Source organism: Triturus cristatus, chromosome 10 (genome assembly GCF_964204655.1).
Source record: "Triturus cristatus chromosome 10, aTriCri1.1, whole genome shotgun sequence".
Lineage (NCBI taxonomy): Eukaryota > Metazoa > Chordata > Amphibia > Caudata > Salamandridae > Triturus > Triturus cristatus.
The window spans coordinates 542098870-542118283 of NC_140593.1; the positions used below are offsets into that span (position 1 = coordinate 542098870).

A 19414-nucleotide genomic window follows, 5' to 3' on the forward strand; every position below is an offset into this window, starting at 1 on the left:
TTTAACCATATGTCCGTTCTTGCTTTAAAAACCGCATTCGGGATCCCATTTGGACCAGGCAAACCATTTGATTTACTCCTACTTATCAGTGACTTTACCATGTCCACCTGTGGTGACTCAAATATTAATAATTGATTGTCATAGTTTTTGTGCCTTCTATTCTCATTATGTATGTTAATTATCGATAAGGGATTACATGTGCCATTAATGGTGCGTGGCCCATTTGCAGTATTAAACCCGTACAGGATAGGAATAAAAGACTCCCAAGCTATTGCGGGAATATTAGCACTACTAGCTCTCATATTGCCATGTTCCAGAGAGTTAATTATACCCCAACAAACTCTTAGATCGTTTGTCTTGCTTACATGGTGCAATTGTATCCACAAATCTTCCTTATAGTCTCTTTTTGCTTTCCAAATCTCATTTTTATATGATTTCCTCAAATTCATCAATAAACATAATTGGGTAAATTTGATTACTCCATGTGATGGTTTGCAAAGAGCACGAGAAGCTTTATTAAGAGCCTTTTTTTTAAATAACCTGTGTGAATACCGCATTTTCCTTTTTGATGTAAGAGGGTTTCCCCTAAAAGCTGGTTTTACTGGAAAGCGATCAACCAGTAAAGAACAGAGATCTGGCCAAATTTCCACTATTAAGTTCCCGTGGCACCCCTCATTTATTACTTGATCTATTATAGGGACTAGAAAATCAAAAATCTCATCGTGTTCTGCTGAATGCCACGCCAGCCTTTTTAGATTATAAACAACTGGCCCTTTATCGGGAATTCTTAATTTTGGTAAGTAGTCCACTGCCAATGATAATGTAATTATTTGTGGGTTAGATCACTTTCTACTCTAGGGGTCACTTGTAATCCAATAAAACAATTAATTAATTTGTTTGAAATAATGGTATAGTCAATAGTAGAGTGATGCCTTGAATTTTTAAAGGTTGGGACACCTGTCGTATTCTATTGAATATCCTGCAACAGCACAAGATCCCATTTCTGCAATTGGGAACAGAACATCTTAGTAATAGCATTACCTCTCTTCTTTATGATCCCTGAATTCTCAGTAAACAAATGCATATTAAAATCTCCTGAAATCATAATGCTGGTTGACGGATACTGATGTGATAAGATTGCAATTGATTCCCATAATACTGAAAGCTGAGTCATCTTAATTGCATTCTTTACATTCAAATACACATTTATAAATATAGTTGGTATTTCAAAGTCTATTTTAATACACAATAACCAGGTCAATTGAAGGTCTATTACATGGTGAATAACATCTACGTCCAAGGAAACATAATTAGAGAGCCCGCCTTTTGCTCGAGCGTGAACAGATGTACGAGTTGCAAAGTTGACATATTCGTAAAAGCCTATTATGGGCTCATGGCACATTTTCCATGTTTCCTGGGACATTAAGATTTTAAAATTCTGAATAAAATTTATGGTATCATGATCTTCTAACAGCCTAGAGAGTCCATATACATGCCAAGAGCAAATATTGAAATTGGTAGGTCAATTCTTTCTGGACAGACTACTCCATCTTCCCCTTGATGCTTTGCTTCAATGATGGCGGGTAACCTCCTTTCTGCCTCTTCTTCGCTCGATGGCGCAGTGTTTGTGCCTTGAGCTGTGGTGTCGTGGCTCTGTATCCAGCCTACGGTCATGTGCCTCTAACCTGGTTGATCACTCTGTGTGATGTTCTCCTTGGTGGCTATGTGGTGATGGTCGGCCAGCTGGTGCTGCTTCTTTAATGAAGTGGGGCATTGTCAGCATTTTCTCTTGTCATTGTGTCTGTGCCCTTTGTATTTGGACTCTCTCTATGTCTTCTCTTAGGGACATGCAGCACTCTCAACAATGGTGGGCTGACAGGCTAGGTCCGATCCCTGTTGCCAGAGGTTCCCAACGGCATGTGTTGGTGGCTGGACACCACTAGGGGCATGCAGTGTCTCTTCACTGTCTCAGTTTCACTTTCTTACTACTGCCGGTTCTGCTCCGGAACCTCTTCACCAGCGAACAACTGCCAGTGATGCAATTTTGCCACAGGAGGCAAACAATCTTTTTCACTCACTGCGGCTGACCTGCTGCCCTGCTGCTGCTTCCACAGTATGAAAGGTAAAAAAGCCCATACTTACTGGCGGTATAGAGCCACCAGGTGGCATTCTCTCAGCCAGACTTTGCTCTTTTCTTTTTTTGTGTGTAATAGTGCTGGGCAATGCAGCATGGCTGCTGCTATAAGCACACGGTCTCTTCAGGCGACCTCTGGGGGCACTGGTGTACTGTGGGGGCCTGGTACAATCTCTCACATTCAGTGCCCCGCGGGGGCCTGTTACAAACTCTCACCTTCAATGCCCCAGGTCAGCCTTCCGCCTGGCTCAGTATGCAGTGGTCTTGGTGCTCTTTGACAGCCTCAGTCTCCGCTGGTGCATGGGAAACATAGAGCTGTTTATGCAGGTACTTGGGCAGCTATGGGGCAGGTGCACTCTTTTCTCCGGGTCAGTCTCTCCTGCTGTACTTGCTCCTTTCTTCCATTGGTGGCCACTTGCCACCAAGGACGTACTTGCCCTCTTCCTTCTTCACTGTGAGTGACTGCCAGCTTGTCATCTCTCCCAAGGCAGCTTAAAGTGGCTGCTGTTCCCCACCAAGAGGCGTGCACTGAATCTTACATCTCCTGATTCTGTGCTGAGGACTCTTTCTTGAAGCCCTTTGAGCCCAATGGGCGTTGCGTGCCTGTAGTGCATCACAGGTGCCCACAGCCCTAATTGAGCTGCAGCGGCAAAATGGATGCTGTTCACCCCCAGCACAGCAGTTGAGGCGACATGGGGGTCAGACCTACTCCTCGCCAATGTAAACTTGATGATGACACAGACACTTGGGTATCGTGCTTACAACTGATCATGAGCACGTGCACTCAGGCTCTTTTATTAGCAGGGTCACCTGACTGGTGCCGCCTGTGTTGGATGGGATGGGTGTGGGGTGGGTGTAAGGACCAGTCCTCGGGGAGAGGCTGGTAAAACACCAGACTGTGTCCAGCAGGACACAATAAACATCATGCAGGATTGCCATAATAATTGCACAGCATACGTTATACAGGTTGATACATCCTGCGGTATTATTCGAGAATACCGCAGGAACTGAAGATGTGAAAGCCGATGATTTTCCACGATGCCTGCATGAAAAATATAACTTTACCTGTCATATAAAAATATTTTTTATTTTTTATTACACTTGATAGCCAGGCAATGAATGACTGATCTTCCTCTTTGAAACAAGGTGTATGGAAAGACTGCCTGACGATTTGCATTTTGTGTAGCTCGTTGGCAGACCCCTAATCAATGCAGAGGTTTTGATGCCTTCCTTGGTGTGAATCTGTTTACTGCCTGATAATCAGACAGCACTTCTCTATTGCTGACGGATGGAGGAGGCCCATAGCGGCATTAACATGCAGCAGGCTGCCCCATAATGCCCGAGGACATTTGTCATTCAAATTTGCAGGAGCTTCTCAAGGCCTGATGCGCCCTTGAAGTAATGACTAAGATATCTAAATATCTACGAAGAGGTCAGCGCGGATACGTTTCTCGGTAATTCCAGTTTGCTTTAATTTCCCCTTCATCTGGCCAGAGCATTTCGAACGTTCCCCAAAGTCCTTTACGACTAGGCCTTTGTGAGCAGCGACAGCAGCTGATGAAAGAGAGGGCTGATTAATGTCTGCCTTTTCCACTGCTCACTGCGGCCGTTCCAAGTGAACCAGGGTTGCAGGGGAAATTTCAGTTTTTTATTTTCAGCGGATGGGAATACCCCTCCCCCCCACTCCCTCCCAAACTGCCTCTTTCACCCTCACTTGCTTATTGTTCCCTTAATAGTTTCGGGTCTTTCCAAGGTCACAGGAACCAACAGTTCCTGGCGGAGCTATTTTCGAAAAATGTTCATACGAGGAGGATCGTTTAATACCAAAATCCAGTTGCCTTGAATCACAATTGAATGTGCTGCATTTAGTTGTTTGGCACTGAGGTTTCAATGTGCATGGCGATAGGGAGCACTGAAGTGTGTACAGTGAGGCGCTGTTCTATTCAGCTGGCCTATTGAAATGCTCTTTCGGAAACACTTCAAGGGTTTTGAACTGTTCCACAAAGGCACTCATCTGGCATTGGGAAATAAATCCAAGGGTAACTTCCAGGTACATTATTACTGTTTCTGCAATTGGGAGGTGCAATATAAATCGTGGACACAAATGTGGTTATTTTGTCGCATAATTTACCTCAAATATCTTTTTGTTAACAACAACATTTTTCTTTGAGCTATGACGTGTGATTACGCATGTGCCATTCATGGAAAACATATTGCATTCCATACATACTCTAAGGGCCTTTGGTTCTTCTTCCTTGAGCCATTGGCTTCTTTGGCTCGGAAATCTGCAGTCATTGACTTGAGACGCTGTCAGTTACATCTTGGATCAGCTCACATGAGTATTTTAGCCTCACCTGTCTATTGGCTTTCTATCCGTCTGTCTCTGTTCGAATGCATGAGTGTTGGACCTGGTCCGTGTTGCAGGGTCTCCCCTAGATTTTTACCTTCTGTTGCTAAACCTTTTTTGTTGGCATTAGGACTCTGTGCACCTTCAGCCTGCTAACCTGTGCTAAATAAAGTACTTGAGCATTCTCCTTCAAACGTGGTAAAATTGTCTTACACCGAATTGGCATATTTATTGTATTTGTAAGTCCCTTTTAAATGGTACTGCATGTACCTATGGCCTGTAAGTTGAATACTACTAGTGGACCTGCAGCATTCATTGTACCATCCACTAAAGTAGGCTTTTAAAATATATCAAAGGCCTGCCACTGCAGCCGGTAGTGCAGTTTTATTCTGCCATTTCAACCTGGTAAAATAAACCTTTTGTCAGACCTAAACCTTCCTTTTTGATACAAATAAATCACCCCTATAGTAGGTCCTAAATGCTCATAGGGCAGGGAGCATTGTATGAAAAAAGTAAGACATGTGAACTTAGGTTTTACATGTTCTGGCAGTCAAACACTCCTAAAGTAGTTTTTCACAGTTGTAAGGCCATTCTCTCACATTGACTAACAATGGGTTACCTAACTACATTCAATAAGAGACAACTCTGGATTGGGAGCAGAAGCTATGCTATGTTCAATCAAATGAATTTTAATTTTAAATTCTCTTTGATGGTAAAGTTGGATTTCCAATCAATCAATCAAGCAGCATTTGCAAAATGCAACAGTGTCACCCCTAGGGGTATCTGGGTGGTGTGTCTCAGTCGTTAAGCCAGGTATTGAGGCTCTTTGAGAAGTCTGCCAGCGAGTGGGTTGTGTGGAGCTGGAGGGGAAGGCCGTTCCAGGTCTTGGCAGAGATGTAGGAGAAGGAGCCGCCACCGCTGCGGTTGCGATAGATGCAGGGTGTGTGTGCAAGGGTGAGTAAAGAGAAGCACAAGTGTTCTGCAGGGTTGGGGGAAGTTGAGTCAATGGTTGATATAGGCAGGTGCTAGGCTGTGAAGGTCTTTGAAGGCATGCAAGGGGATCTTGAGCTGGCAACTCTTCTCGATGGAGAGCCAGTGGAGGTTTCTCAGGTGGGGGACGATGTGGGTTCATTTGGGGAGGTCCAGGATGAGTCTGGTTGCAGCGTTCTGTATGGCCTGGAGTCTTCTGTGGAGATAGGTTGAAATTCCAGCGTAGAGGGCAATGCCGTAGTAGAGGCTGATGGTGACGAGGGCCTGAATGATGGTCTTTTGGGTGTTGGGTGAGATCAATCGGAAGATTCTGCAGAGCATGCAAAGTGTGTGGAAGCAGGAGGAGGCAACTGCGTTGATTTGTCATTTCATGGTCTGTTGTCACCTCAGACATTTTGGAGCCTTGCCAGGGAAAGGAGAATAACTTTCTAGAGCCAGATGTGGGGTAGGGCAGGGAGTCCCCCACACAAAGTCTGATACCAGGTATTAATTTTGGACCTCCACAGCCACAGTTCAGCACACTCCTGCACCTGGGACATTACAGAAGAAACTCTGCTCTGCTGCCAGGATCATCCCTCAGCCCTACCCTGTTCAACAGCTACATGACCCCCTCGCAGACTTTGTCAGATCCCACAGACTCAACATAATCTCCTACGCTGCAGACACTCAACAGACCCTCTCACTGACCAATGTAGCCAAATGGATGAGAGACAACTGCCTCCAACTCAATTCGGACAAAACTGAAGTACAGATCTTTGGTAAGAACACTTCTGTGTGTGAACACACCTGATGGCCTGCAGAACTCAGACCCTCACCTACCTCCACCAAACACTCCCGCAACCTCAGCATCATCCTCGATAGCCAACTGGAGAGACGGTGCTCCAGCAGGAGCACCTCAGGCCTCACCATCTTCAAATCTGCCCTCAGCAAATACCACCACTGCCTCAAGAAGGCCAAAAAGGACACCCCAACCACCCGCTTCGAAGCCTGCGACAATCACACAAAAGAACTCGTCAGCATCATCAGAAAATTTGTCTGCCCGTTGGCCACCAAGACTACGATTCGACCCTCCTAAGCCCTCAGCGACTCCCTGGTTGACTACTTCTATAGCAAGATATCAGACAACAACTGCAACTTCGACCCACAGCCAACTGATCTCGGCCACTTCCTGAAACCCACCCGCAACTCCCACAGCCTCCTCAGCGAATGGACACCGCTCACCACATAAATCACCACAGAGATCATGACCTCCATCCACTCTGGAGCACCCACAGACCCCTGCCCCCACCACCCTTCAATCCTGGCCCAAAGGATATCAGCAGCACCTTCATCGACATCTTCAACTCATCCGTCATCACAACCACTTTTCCTGACACCTAGAAGCATGCAGAGGTGAAACCCCTCCTGAAGAAATACTAGCTGACCCCAACGACCTCAAGAACTACTGCCCCATCTTGCTGCTCCCCATGGGACCAAGGTCGCCGACTGGATGAGATCCAACTTCCGGAAGCTGAAAATGGACAACATGGAAGTGCTTATCTTAGAGAAGAACACCTCCCCATGGGACAACATATGGTGGCTCCCTGCACTCGGACCCTCACTGACCTCCACCAACCACTCCTGCATCCTCAGCATCATCCTGGACAGCGATCTCTCCATGAAGCACCAGGTCAACACAGTAGCCTCCTCCTGCTTCCACACTCTCTGCATACTTTATAAGATTTTCCGATAAACTCCGTCAACACCAGTAAAACTGTGACTCAAACCTTTGTCATAGCTGACTGGACTACTGATATGCTCTCTATGCTGGAACATCCTCTCATCTCCTCAAACGACTACAGATTATACAGGACGCCTCAGTCAGACTCATCCTCGACCTCCCCCAACTGAACCAGCATCAACCCCCACCTTAGAAGCCTCCACTGGCTCCCCGTCAGAAGAGATGCCAGTTCAAGCCTCTGACTCATGCCTATAAGGCCCTCCACAACACCGAACCCTCCTATATCAATCACCACCTGACCTTCCACCAGACTACCAGACTTCTCTGATATGATTCCCTCACACACATTACCCGTATCTGGGAGAGCTGAAGCGAGGTCGTTTCTTCACCTACCTCACTGCCAAGTCTTTGAACAACCTCCAGCTCCACCTCAGAATATACCCCTCACTCGCCAACTTCAGGAAGAGACTCAAGACCTGGCTCTTTGACTAAGGCCTTCCATTAATCAGATCCTGGATCCCCCATGGGTAAATAAGAAGCGCTATACAAATACTGATTGATTGATATTGGTTTTTCAAATGCATGTTACATGTACTATTGTGTCCCTATTATGCAGAGTGAGCAGACCCTGCAGACACAACATATGGTCCAAAGCTATTTTTCATTGAGGCAACCTCTGTTACATTTGTCCTCTTCTTCTGAGGCAATTTTCATTTCTGTGTTGTGCTTCAATGCCCTGCTTCTCTCCAGATTGCCAATCCTGTCCCTAGACATGAACTGGAGCCCAAAGGTCTGGAAATGATTAAGGGTCTGATTTAGAGTTTAGCGTACTGGTTTCTCCATCACAAATGTGATGGGTATCCCCTCCGCCAAAAGAGCCAACTCTAGATCAGGCCTTAAGTCTTGAAAGGTTACAATGTCCTCCTTTGGACAGCGCAGTAACTATTCACAGAGTTGCAATTTTTGTTATCAATGACGTAATTTCAGATGCCATTAGGGATGTTATGAAGGAAGTAATTGAACATGTCATAATTGATTTAACATGTGAGGGTACAAACAGTGCACAGCAAGGGCACAAATTGTAGTTACTTTAGGGAGCAAGTTATAGTTAATTGAGATACCAACAGCTGGTGAAACTTAGTGGTTTTGTTTGTTTAAATGTTGCATTTTTCTATTGACATTTACACCTAAATAACGACCCGTCAACCTATGTTTTTTTCAGTAAATATATAATTTTGATTAAATGTAAAGTAAGATACTATTACAATTCCTAGCTAAAATATTATTGTAATCTTTGTTTTTTTCAGGGGAATTTCTACGTCTTTTAATATAAATTAAGCTGTCCATTGCTGTTCATGTATTGCTGGCTGCAGGCCTGTGGCCAAATCCCTGCAGACAGGCAACTTCCCATCTGGTAAGGGCTGCTGCACAGAGCCTGGCCTGCAGTCAGTCCTTGTGCCTAACCCCCAGTGGACAGCCCAGCCCAACCACATCCTAGTATGCATGCCTGTCATCCAAGAGAGAGGTCTCATCTGGGAGGCCAGTCCCTCCCCACATCATACTATGCATACCCAACACCCTGGTGAGGTGTCTCAGTGGAGAGGTCAGTCCCTCACCACACCCTACTATGTACGTCTGTCGTCTAAGAGAGAGGTCTCAGCTGAGAGGCCAATCCCTCTCCACACACTTCTATGTACAGCTGTCACCCTGGGAAAGAATATCAGCAGAGTGACTAGTCCCTTTCTATATTGTACTATGCACAACTGTCACCCTGGGAGGAGTCTCAGCAGAGAGGCCAGTCCCTCCCCACACCCTACTGTACATGCATGTCACTTTGGGTGCGGTCTCAATGGGTCAGTCAGTCCCTCCCCATACTGTACTATGCACTTCTGTCACCCTGTGGAGGAATCTTAGCAGAGATGCTAGTACCTTTTGACATCATACTGTGCACATTTGTCACCTAGAGGAGAGGTGCCAGAGCAGAGGTCAGTCTCTTCTCACACCCTACTGCACACATCTTTCACCCTGGAGAGGGGTCTCTGTGGAGAGGCCAGTCCCTCCCCACACCTTACTATGCACAGCTGTCATTCAAGGGAGAGGTCTCAGCAGAGAAGCCAGTCCCTCTCCACACTCTTCTATGCACACGTGTTGTCCAAGAGAGTGTTCTTAACAGAGATCCAGTCCCTCTCCAAACCTTACTACGCGTCGACCAGAATAGAGTTCTCAGTGGAGTGGCCAGCTCCTCACTGCACCCTACTATGTACACCTGTCACCCTAGAGGAGAGTCTTTGAGGAGAGGCCAGTCCCTCCCCATACCCTACTATACACATACGTCACCTTGGTGAAGGGTGTCAGCAGAGTGGCCAGTTATTTAATTCTTATAAGGGAGGGGGGCGCGTGCCCCCCTCCCCGGGCCAATTTGTTTTCCCGGGGATCCCACCATGCTCACCTGGCATTCAAGAGAAGGGTCTCAGCGAAGAAGCCAGTCTCTCTCCGCACATCCTACCACACATTCTTGTTATCTGAGAGAGAGGTCTGAAAGGAGAGGCCAGTCCCTTACCACACCACTATGCACATTTGTCATCTGAGAGAGAGGTCAGACAGGAAAGGCCTAATATTCTCCACTCACTACTACACACACCCGCAATCTGAAACAGAGCTCTGAAAGGAAAGGCCAGACGATCCAAACATACTATTATGCACACCCTTCATCTGAAAGAGAGGTCTCAGTGGAGAGGCCAGTCTCTCCCTGCACACTCTACCACACACATCTGTCATCTGAGAGTTGTCTGGAAAGAGGGGGCTGCCCTTTTACGCTCACTTCTATGCAAGTCCGTCATCTCAGAAAGATGTTTGGGAGGATAGGGAAGCCCTTCCCCACTCGCTACTAATCACACCTGTCATCTGAGAGAGAGGTATCAATGGAGAGTTTACTCAATCCATACCCTCTACTACGCACACCCGACATCTGAGATTGAGGTCTGAAAGCAGAGGTCTGTCTCATGACACACCCTGCTATGTACAGCCATTATGCAAGAGAAGGGTCTCAATGGAGAGGCCAGTACCTGCACATGACCTACTATACATAGTTGTTATTTGAGAGAGAGGTTTGAAAGTAGAGGGTAGTCCCTTCTCATACTCCAGTATGCATACCTGTTATCCAACAGAGGGTTTTTAGTGGCGAGGGTAGTGCTTACCACATAATACTATTTTCCTACCATTGTGTTGCAATTAGGCCTGGGCGGTAAGTTCCATTCCACTCACGGAGAACGCGGAATTGCCCACAATGAACTAGCTTTTGTGAACTCCTTTTAAAAAAGTATACGCAAGAGAAACTTTGCTGAGATGGTTTTGCTAGCTGGTCTCGATTGAAAAAAACTGCCATATCAAAGACATTTTGCCAGGATGAGACAGTGCCGCTACACCAGGCTGCTCATCATAATGTCATGAAGACATAAATTAGTAAAGTAAGCTGTTTTGTTTGTTTTTTATTTGTTGATATAGTTTGTTAATGTAGTTGTTGTTACTTCAGCATAGAGGTAATTTCAGAGCTGTGACCAGAGAGGTAAGCTTGTTTTTATACCCTAATTTGCACACCCATCGTCCAAGACACAGGTCACAAGACAGGAAAAAGTATCTCTCAACACTGTACTAGGAAGACTAATAATGAAAGAGAGATGTGTCAGCAAACAGGGCAATTCTTCCCCACAGTTCATACCTTTGATGGTATGGTATGAGCAGAGAGATACATTTTTCTCAAACCCTACTACAGACAGCTCTCACCCTGGTGAGATTTGTTAACAGACAGGTCATGCCCTTCCCAGACATCACTGTATTTCCTTGTTGGTCTGGGGAGAGGTGTCAGCAGAGAGGCTACTCCTTGTCAACATTGTACTGCACATCCATTTTGCTCTGGAGATAGGGGTTAGTAGAGAAGAGACTATTTCCCTACACTACGGTATATGTCCGTCATCCTGGGGAGAGCTGTGACTGGACAGTCATATCCATTCCCACAGACTAAATGGTTATTTTCCTGTTGAGAGGTCTCAGTGGAGAGGTCAGTATGTGTTATTCTTACTATGAAATATAGAGGTCTTATATAAGAGGTGAATGCCTTCTCCACCTTACTATACATACTGCTGAGCCTGGGGAAAGGTGTGAGTGGAGAGGCGGTGTCTCTTTACATCCTATTCTATACACTGGTTATCTTTATACAAGGTCTCCCTGGAGAGGCCAGTCTCTCCCCATCGTCCACTATGCATAAACAAACATTTATAGTTTTTGAAAACTGTTAACAAAAACTGCTCTTTAAAAGTTATCCTTTAGCTTCATGATCTCTGTTGTTTGTACTATGTCTCCCTTTTTTCCTTTCTCCAAAGCTCTTGCAATGCTCTCATGAGAGGCAGGGAGGCAATCCCTTGCATGCAGTCAGAGGGGTGTATAAATTATACATACTACATCAGGATATATTTAGTGTAAATCCAAAGTCAATTATAAAAAGTACAATCTTGCGGGAGGCTCCTGAGAGCAAACCAGAGAGCACTGACCCCTAAGTCCAGCTCTGCAGCACGATCCAACTCTTCCCATGCAAGCCTTTGCAAATGCACTGACCTCAGGTGTCTCCACATCACTGTTGTACTCATGCAATAGTCTTTATTTCTGCTCCCCTGGCTGAACTCTTGGCTGCAAAGTTTACAGGTAGCGTACTTCACAGAAACTTTCTTGGCAACTGGACTCATTTCAAAGAATTGCCACATTAAGGATTCATTGGGTGGCTGAGATGGCTAAGCTGGTGCAGAAGCCCCGGCTGTTCATCTGAATCTGATGAAGGCATTTTGAGAGGCAAACAGGAGAGGAGAACAGGCCAAATATGTCTACTCTCACCAAAATCCAATAGTGAAATAAACAAAAAGGATGGAATCTCCTTCTTTTAAATAAAGATAATCATATGAACCAATCACAATCTTTCCTTAGGGTGTGGTTCCTCTCCCAGACCTCTCACAAGACTTCCATTAGTGTTTCGCGAGATCGTAAAAATATTATTGCTTTATATATTTCATGGAACAATTCATAATCAATTTTTCCAAGCTAATCAACTTCTCTAATGTCTTAATTTGTTCAGAATTACAAGAAAACACGGTTGTTAACCGAGTTCCAAATGCACAATCTCTCGAGTAGATCACCAGAGCCAAACAGGAAGTACATCCTCCTCAATGTCTATGCATGGGATTGTGTATTTGACTCCCTCAAGCTTCTCACAAGATCATACAATTTCTATTGCTTTATATATTCAATGGAACAAATCATAATCAATTTTACTAACATAATCAACTTCTGTAATCTGTTACTTTGTCCAGAATTACAGAAAACACTGTTCTTAACTTAATTCCAAATCTATGATCTCAAAGAACATTTTGAGACCCGACCAGGAAGTACACTCCCCACAGAGTCCACGCAGGGAATTGTGGGTTCTACTCCCAATGAGAATCTTGCAAGAGTCACCACTTTACAAAAAAAAAAGAATATTAAAGCCATAGTTTAATGACTCTCTTTTTAAAGAATAATGTTTAATAATAACTGAACTCATAAAAAAGAACACTAAACAGTAGATTAAAACAAAATATATAACTCTAGTAATTAATCACCCAATTAATAAATTAGATTTATATAATGTAACTTTATACTATACGATATTTAAAAATGTTTACACTCTTTGTGAATTATAATTATGACTTTAATGTTAAAACACATACAAAGGCTTTGAAAAGTATGCTATTACATTATTAATAAACTTGCTGGTAAAATGTGTCAATATTAGAGTCTGAAGAACTGAGGAGATAGACAATCTCAAAACAAATATTATAGTACTACATCATTTTGTATTAACATTTTTACAAAGTGTGCACCTTTTCCTGTTAAGTTGCAATACAAAATCAATTCCCTTTCATAATAATGCCCGCACACAGGACATAATATTCAGTTATTCTACTATACATACACTTAAATAAAAAATAATTTACTTTACAAAAAAAATAGAAATTCACTGAAAAACCCCAAGGGTAAAGTAATGGTATAGTTTGATATGGTAAAAAGATCTGTTTTTGTTTTGAAAAAACCCTAGAAATTGACTGAGAAAAAACAAATAGTAAATTAACTTAGGTTAATTTCGTAGTGAGAACATTAACGTTTTGAACTAAGAAAATCACAGAAATTCACCAGTTATAGTTAGCAGCACTAACTAGTTCTCCTGAAGTTCTATTACTTGCATGTAATGTGTGATGTCCTTCAGGCCCAACAAATATAGTCGCCTGAAGGACATCACGCATTATATGCAAGTAATATAAAGTGACCGGCAATATGGCCTCTGCATTTCTCCTCGTTGAGGCATTCACTCATACATACTGCATGTGATGTGGACTTTTCAAGTATACCACGGATGATCAACAGCTTTACGTCTATGAGATCGCCCGTATTTAAAAGGTATGCAATTAATTGACATTTATGGACTTGCATGATCTCAATAATGAGAGAATACCCATTAGGTAAGGGCTTTATTTGTAGATCCACAAAGTATATGGACACAAAAAAGAAGTGGCAAGCATGGAGTTATTTGGTCATGGCATTATGTACACTATAAGAAGGCAGCAGCACTACATCGGCCTGTGCTTTGCTATTGCAAAATAGAGTTGTTTATGTCTAATGATTATGACCAACCAATGAAATGATATGTAATTTAAATGGGCAATTGACGCCAGTCACACTGACATTGAAAGAGGCAGTGTTGCCGAAACGCATCTATTCAGTGCTGTAAGTTTTAGCAAATAAATTAGGGTAAGGAATTCCAGTGAGCACGATTCATTGTCTCAGACATTGGAACGGCGCTGGAAAGCTGAGTATATGTATATATATATATATATATATATATATATATATATTACCTACTGGCGGTCGCCAGTAGGTAGTTATAGTTAGGACCTCTTTTCCATAGGAAAACCTCAACATTCTATTTTGAATAACTTTGGCGCCGGTCGATGAATCCTCGCGAATTTCTCAAAATAGGTGGGGCGCTACGCTCCGCTCCTACCCTGAAAGTCTCGGGGGGATCCGTCAAGCGGGGGCTGAGATAAAAGGGGGGTCCCAAAACGCGTTTTCCCCATGCATTTTTCCATAGGACCTTTAGAACGAGCTACAGCCCGAACGGCTGAACAGAATTACTCGAAATTTGGCAGAGAGGTAGTCCCTAGGTCAAGGAAGTGCCTTTTGTAGGTTTGGTGTAAATCTGTTCAGTAGATTCTGAGAAAATAGCCTTTAAATCAATATATATATCTGAGCCCGCTTACGGTACGCTTACCGTACGCTTACCGTAAGCGTACGGTGGCGTGCGCGAGCGCGATTCTGATTGGCTCTTAGATCTTAGTAAACATTCGAATCGGCCGAAACCAGGAAGCGGCGGCCGCCATTTTGGGTATTTCACTCAGAAAAAAAAGAGTGAAAACAAGAAAAGGGGGCAATGAGGAGAGTTACAGACCCCCTTACATTTGTGAGGGGGTCAAAGAAGGACTGTAAAGTACAAAGAAAACATTTATTGATTTTAAAAAAAATCACGGGGTACGCGTACGGTAAGCTTACGGTAAGCGTACGGTAGAAAAAAAAAAAAAAAAAATGAAAATCAGATTTAAGTGTTTAGATATTAGGGGGCTCTAAAAAGAGCCGTTGTGTTTATGAAATGATTTTTTAGTGGTACCTACAAGTAAGTACTGATGCAGAGTCTAAGGTTCAAGAGGAAGACTCTGTTCCCTTCATCATTGAAGTGCACACCATCTCCTCTATAAATGTCTTGCATGTCATAACGCAAGTTGTTGTGGTAAATGGCACCCATACCATAGTCACGGAGGAAAGCAGAAACAGATTTGTTGACGTGCTTTCTTGCTTTGTCATCGCACCGCGTGCCCACCGTGCGTGCACGGAACGAACTGCGTTAAGTGGGCGCGCACGCCACGAATGGCGTAAAGTAACTTAGCATTTAAAAAACCATACAAATTCACTGAAAAAACCATAGGTTTCACACACGTTATAGTTAGGAATTAGCATTTAAAAAACCTTGCAAATTCACTGAAAAAACCATAGGTTTCACACATGTTATAGTTAGCGGAAATTTTACTGATAAAAAACCAATGAAATTCCCCCGTTATAGTTAGTGCAGGCAACTATAACTCACGCGACCGCAATCTTCTGCTGATGACATATGTGTCTTTATGAAAAAAAAATATTTGTAATATATGTATAGCTAAAAATGTATGGATGAAGACATGGGCAAATAAGTGTCTAAATACAGTATTAGCATCAGCAGAGGATTGCGGTCGCGTGAGTTATAGTTGCCTGCACTAACTATAACGGGGGAATTTCATTGGTTTTTTATCAGTAAAATTTCCGCTAACTATAACATGTGTGAAACCTATGGTTTTTTCAGTGAATATAGATATAAAAATATATATATATAATTTATACATAAATATATATATGTTCTCAACCATCTCCAACTTCCGCTACATAAATCAGACTCCGACATTTGGGTAAGCTTCACCATCCAGCTTCAGGTTATTTACTTCGCTTGACGCATTTCGGCAAAATACAATTTTTAAACACAAAGTCGAAGGTCACATGGTTGTTTGTTAAATAGATATAGTAAACAGACTACGCAAAAGAAACATCATCATTGACATTGCTCAGACCGACTCATTGTTCCAGTAGTTAAACATCACTACTAGACCCACATATATAGTATTATAAAATCCATATTACATATGTTGAAGCTCAATGCAAAATGAGTACCGTAATTGTTGAAAATAAGCTGTCTTTTCTTAAAAATAAATAAATTTGTCACTATTTAATTTGAAGTTTAATTACCACAGTAATTACTATTTCCTGATAAAATCTCAGGATAGCTTAACAACTTAAAATATCACTCATGGTATACTATGAATCATCATATCCAATCAACCTTGGTGTCGGTCACAATGTCCATTTGCAAAAGAGTATCGGGCTAGTGCCCCAATGTTAAGTCATGTACAAACCATGGTTCTGCCAATAAATCAAAAAGGTTTCAATTTAGTACAAGTTATAATTATTAAAGTGCAAATGCATTACAGTACATCTGATATTCAGTGCAACATTCCTATAATTTTACAGTATCTCAGATTTTCTGTGCAAAATAGCAGTTTAAAGTGCAAAACTGTTACATAAACCAAAAGATTTTCTTAAAAAATTCAAACCTTCATAATAAAAATCTAAAAATTTCAAAAGACCTCTATATTCCATATCAGGTTGTGCTAAATATTTAAAGCCTTTATTGTATTATTATACCCATATTGCACCTCACGGGAATATAAGGACACAAGTACATAAAATTGCTAGTGCAAAATCATTTTATTCCTATATTTCCGTGAATTACCAATTAGGCGCACTATAATATTCCCTTGATTATCTTTTGCAGTATAGAATATTATTATCTAGTGACTCAATATAGCACTTTTATTAATCATGTTGCCACATACTCATATTACTTTAATAAAGTACACCTATTGATTGACCTTCTTTCTTCCTCTGAGTGTTAAAAACTAGTAGGGGTGGGCGGAATTTGCGAAATACACTTTCGCAAATTATCGCGAAAATGTCACAAATCTCCGCAAACACGCGGAAATATCGCGAAGATGCGTAAGTTTTTTTCCCGCCCGTTCGCGATATTCTCTGCATGGTTGCGGGTCGCTAACTTACCCCTGCGTTTGCTCGCGGGCGCGGCCATCTTGTTTTCAGTTGTCTCGCGGTGCATGATCGCGAGAAGAAAGATGTGATCGCGCGACGCATGACGTCACTGCGGACGCGAACTGTCGCGAGACAGCGCAAATGGCTAAAACAATACAACATCTCATGGAGAACGCGACCGGATCGGGAAAACTTGTCGGCGAACGCGGGGATTCAGGTAAGGCGATCGTGCGCGCGTGAGAATGTATTATTTTACAGCGCGAGCAAGAAACAAATTATCGCAAAGCTACGGAATGCGGAAATTTTGACATTTCCGCGCTCTCCGCGGAACGCGAAAATGCCAAATTATCGCAAATTCCGCGAACGGAACGGAAATTTCGCCCAGGCCTAAAAATTAGTATTCAACTAAAAATTAATTAAAATTAAGATGACAAATGGAAATTTGAGTTAGCAATTATATCAAGTGTACATATAGATCCTCCTCTATATTCAAACCATTTGGAATTTTGGTATTGAATAAGAGTATGTACTTAGACTCTAATTTACGCAACTTTCTTTCTCTATCACCACCTCTCAGATTTTTGGGGATTTGATCAATTGCAAAGTAAACAAGATCATTAATGTTTCCCTTGTGTTCTTCATTAATGTGGCGAGCTATCACATAGTCCTTGTCATTATTCTTGATTGCTCTTAAGTGTTGGAGTATGCGAATGTGGACCATATGGATAGTACTACCAACATACATTTTTGGACATGAACATTGCAAAACATAAACAACATAGTCACTTTTACAATTTAGTGAAGTTCTTATCTTCCATGGGCTATTTAGCAGGGGAGATGTTAACCAATTTTTCATTCTTACCATGTTTACAGGCCTTTCACTTATAACATTTATGGAAGCCCGGGGTGGTCTGTAACCAACTCCTTCCTCCCTTCTCCATATATATGTGTATACTATATACAGTTGCTTCTACTGTATATATGTATATATAATATATATATTTATACATAAATATATATATATATGTATACTATATACAGTTGCTTCTACTGCCCTTCTCTAGCCTGCAGCAGTTGGAGCGTCGTGTTGGCGAAGCCCACTGAACATCCAATAAAAGTTTTTTGTACCAAGTAGGCGCTCACTCATGGGAAAGTTTCTCCGGCAACGGTTTTATTATACCAGGTTACGCGTTTCGGAGACCCTCGTCTCCTTGCTCACGTACTGGTTTGAATTCCAACCACTCATTTACATGTTTGTATATCAACGCGAAAAAAAGACAGCACAAACATAACTCAAGATGTACTGAGTTATCACAAGGGCCACTTTGTAATGGCATATTTTAACATAAAAAGAATAGCATTTGCTTGCACTCTGTTATTATTAAACAGCCAAGTGGGATACTTTTGCATGCTTCAGTCCAATATTATGATGGTATAGTACCTGAGAGAATCAAACTAATGTTAGTAGATCATATACCCTGTGACATGATTACAGTGCATCATTGACATGTTTTCCTGTGGCCCACTTTCTTGGAGGGTCTACTAACATTTCAGAAGCAAGGTACATATTTACATATAAAGCAGAATACTTTTATCGTTTTACCAAAGTGGTTAGGAAAAAACTTGACTGATCTCCTTAGTGGCTCAAAAGTACTGTCATGATGTAGTGTATAACTATACATCCATTTTCATTTGTTACCCTTCATGCTCACCCAAAGTACATATACTTGAGTATCATTATCTGTACACCCAGTGGCAAAACAAAGAGTGGATGATCCGTCTCTATTCAAAGGACGTAAAAGAACAATCCTATACTGCCAGTGCTATAGACATGTGTTCTCATGTGTGGTTGATAGACATTAGCTGTATCGATAATATTCACCCTGTGATAACCCTATCCCTACTTTTTAATAATTATAACAATAAGTGTACATATGAATCAATACTCGCATGGTACCAATTCAATGGATTTATCTAACAAGTGCTCTTAAATCACGATGACGTAATCACAAAGAAAAGGGTAGGCGGCCTCCACTGATCGGAGCACTTTCTGTGGGATTAATTTTGCTGTGAGCCCGGCCCGCCTTGCAAACCAAGTGTTAAAAGACGGAAATAAAACCCAGATGAAAAACGAAGGTGAGCAGGCAAGGGTTGTGAGATGGATTTTCCGCTTGCTGATGAAGTTGTGTGAAAAGCTAAGCACGAACAGCCATGGACAATAACAGGTTTTAAAGGAATCATGCATCTACAAACATTCTTTATTTTAAACATTGAGTAGCAACTGTGCAAGGAGTGTTAATAAAGTTTTGCCATGCTACGTTTAAGGAAAAGAAAAAACGAACTCACCTGTTTGTAGTTCATTCTGCAAAAAGACATAAAGGCAGTGGTGAATATCACGCAGTGAGTCAAAGGCAGAAACTTTCCACCCATGATCAAGCCTTGAAAGAGGAGAAACGCGTTG

At 42.4% G+C, this 19414-nt stretch overlaps 1 protein-coding gene across 1 annotated transcript in view; it reads left to right on the top strand.

The window, feature by feature from the left end:
- LOC146789700 (uncharacterized) overlaps positions 1-19414 on the top strand; it is a 154030-nt gene that overhangs the window by 28498 nt on the left and 106118 nt on the right. The gene's annotated exons all lie outside the window — the stretch shown is intronic.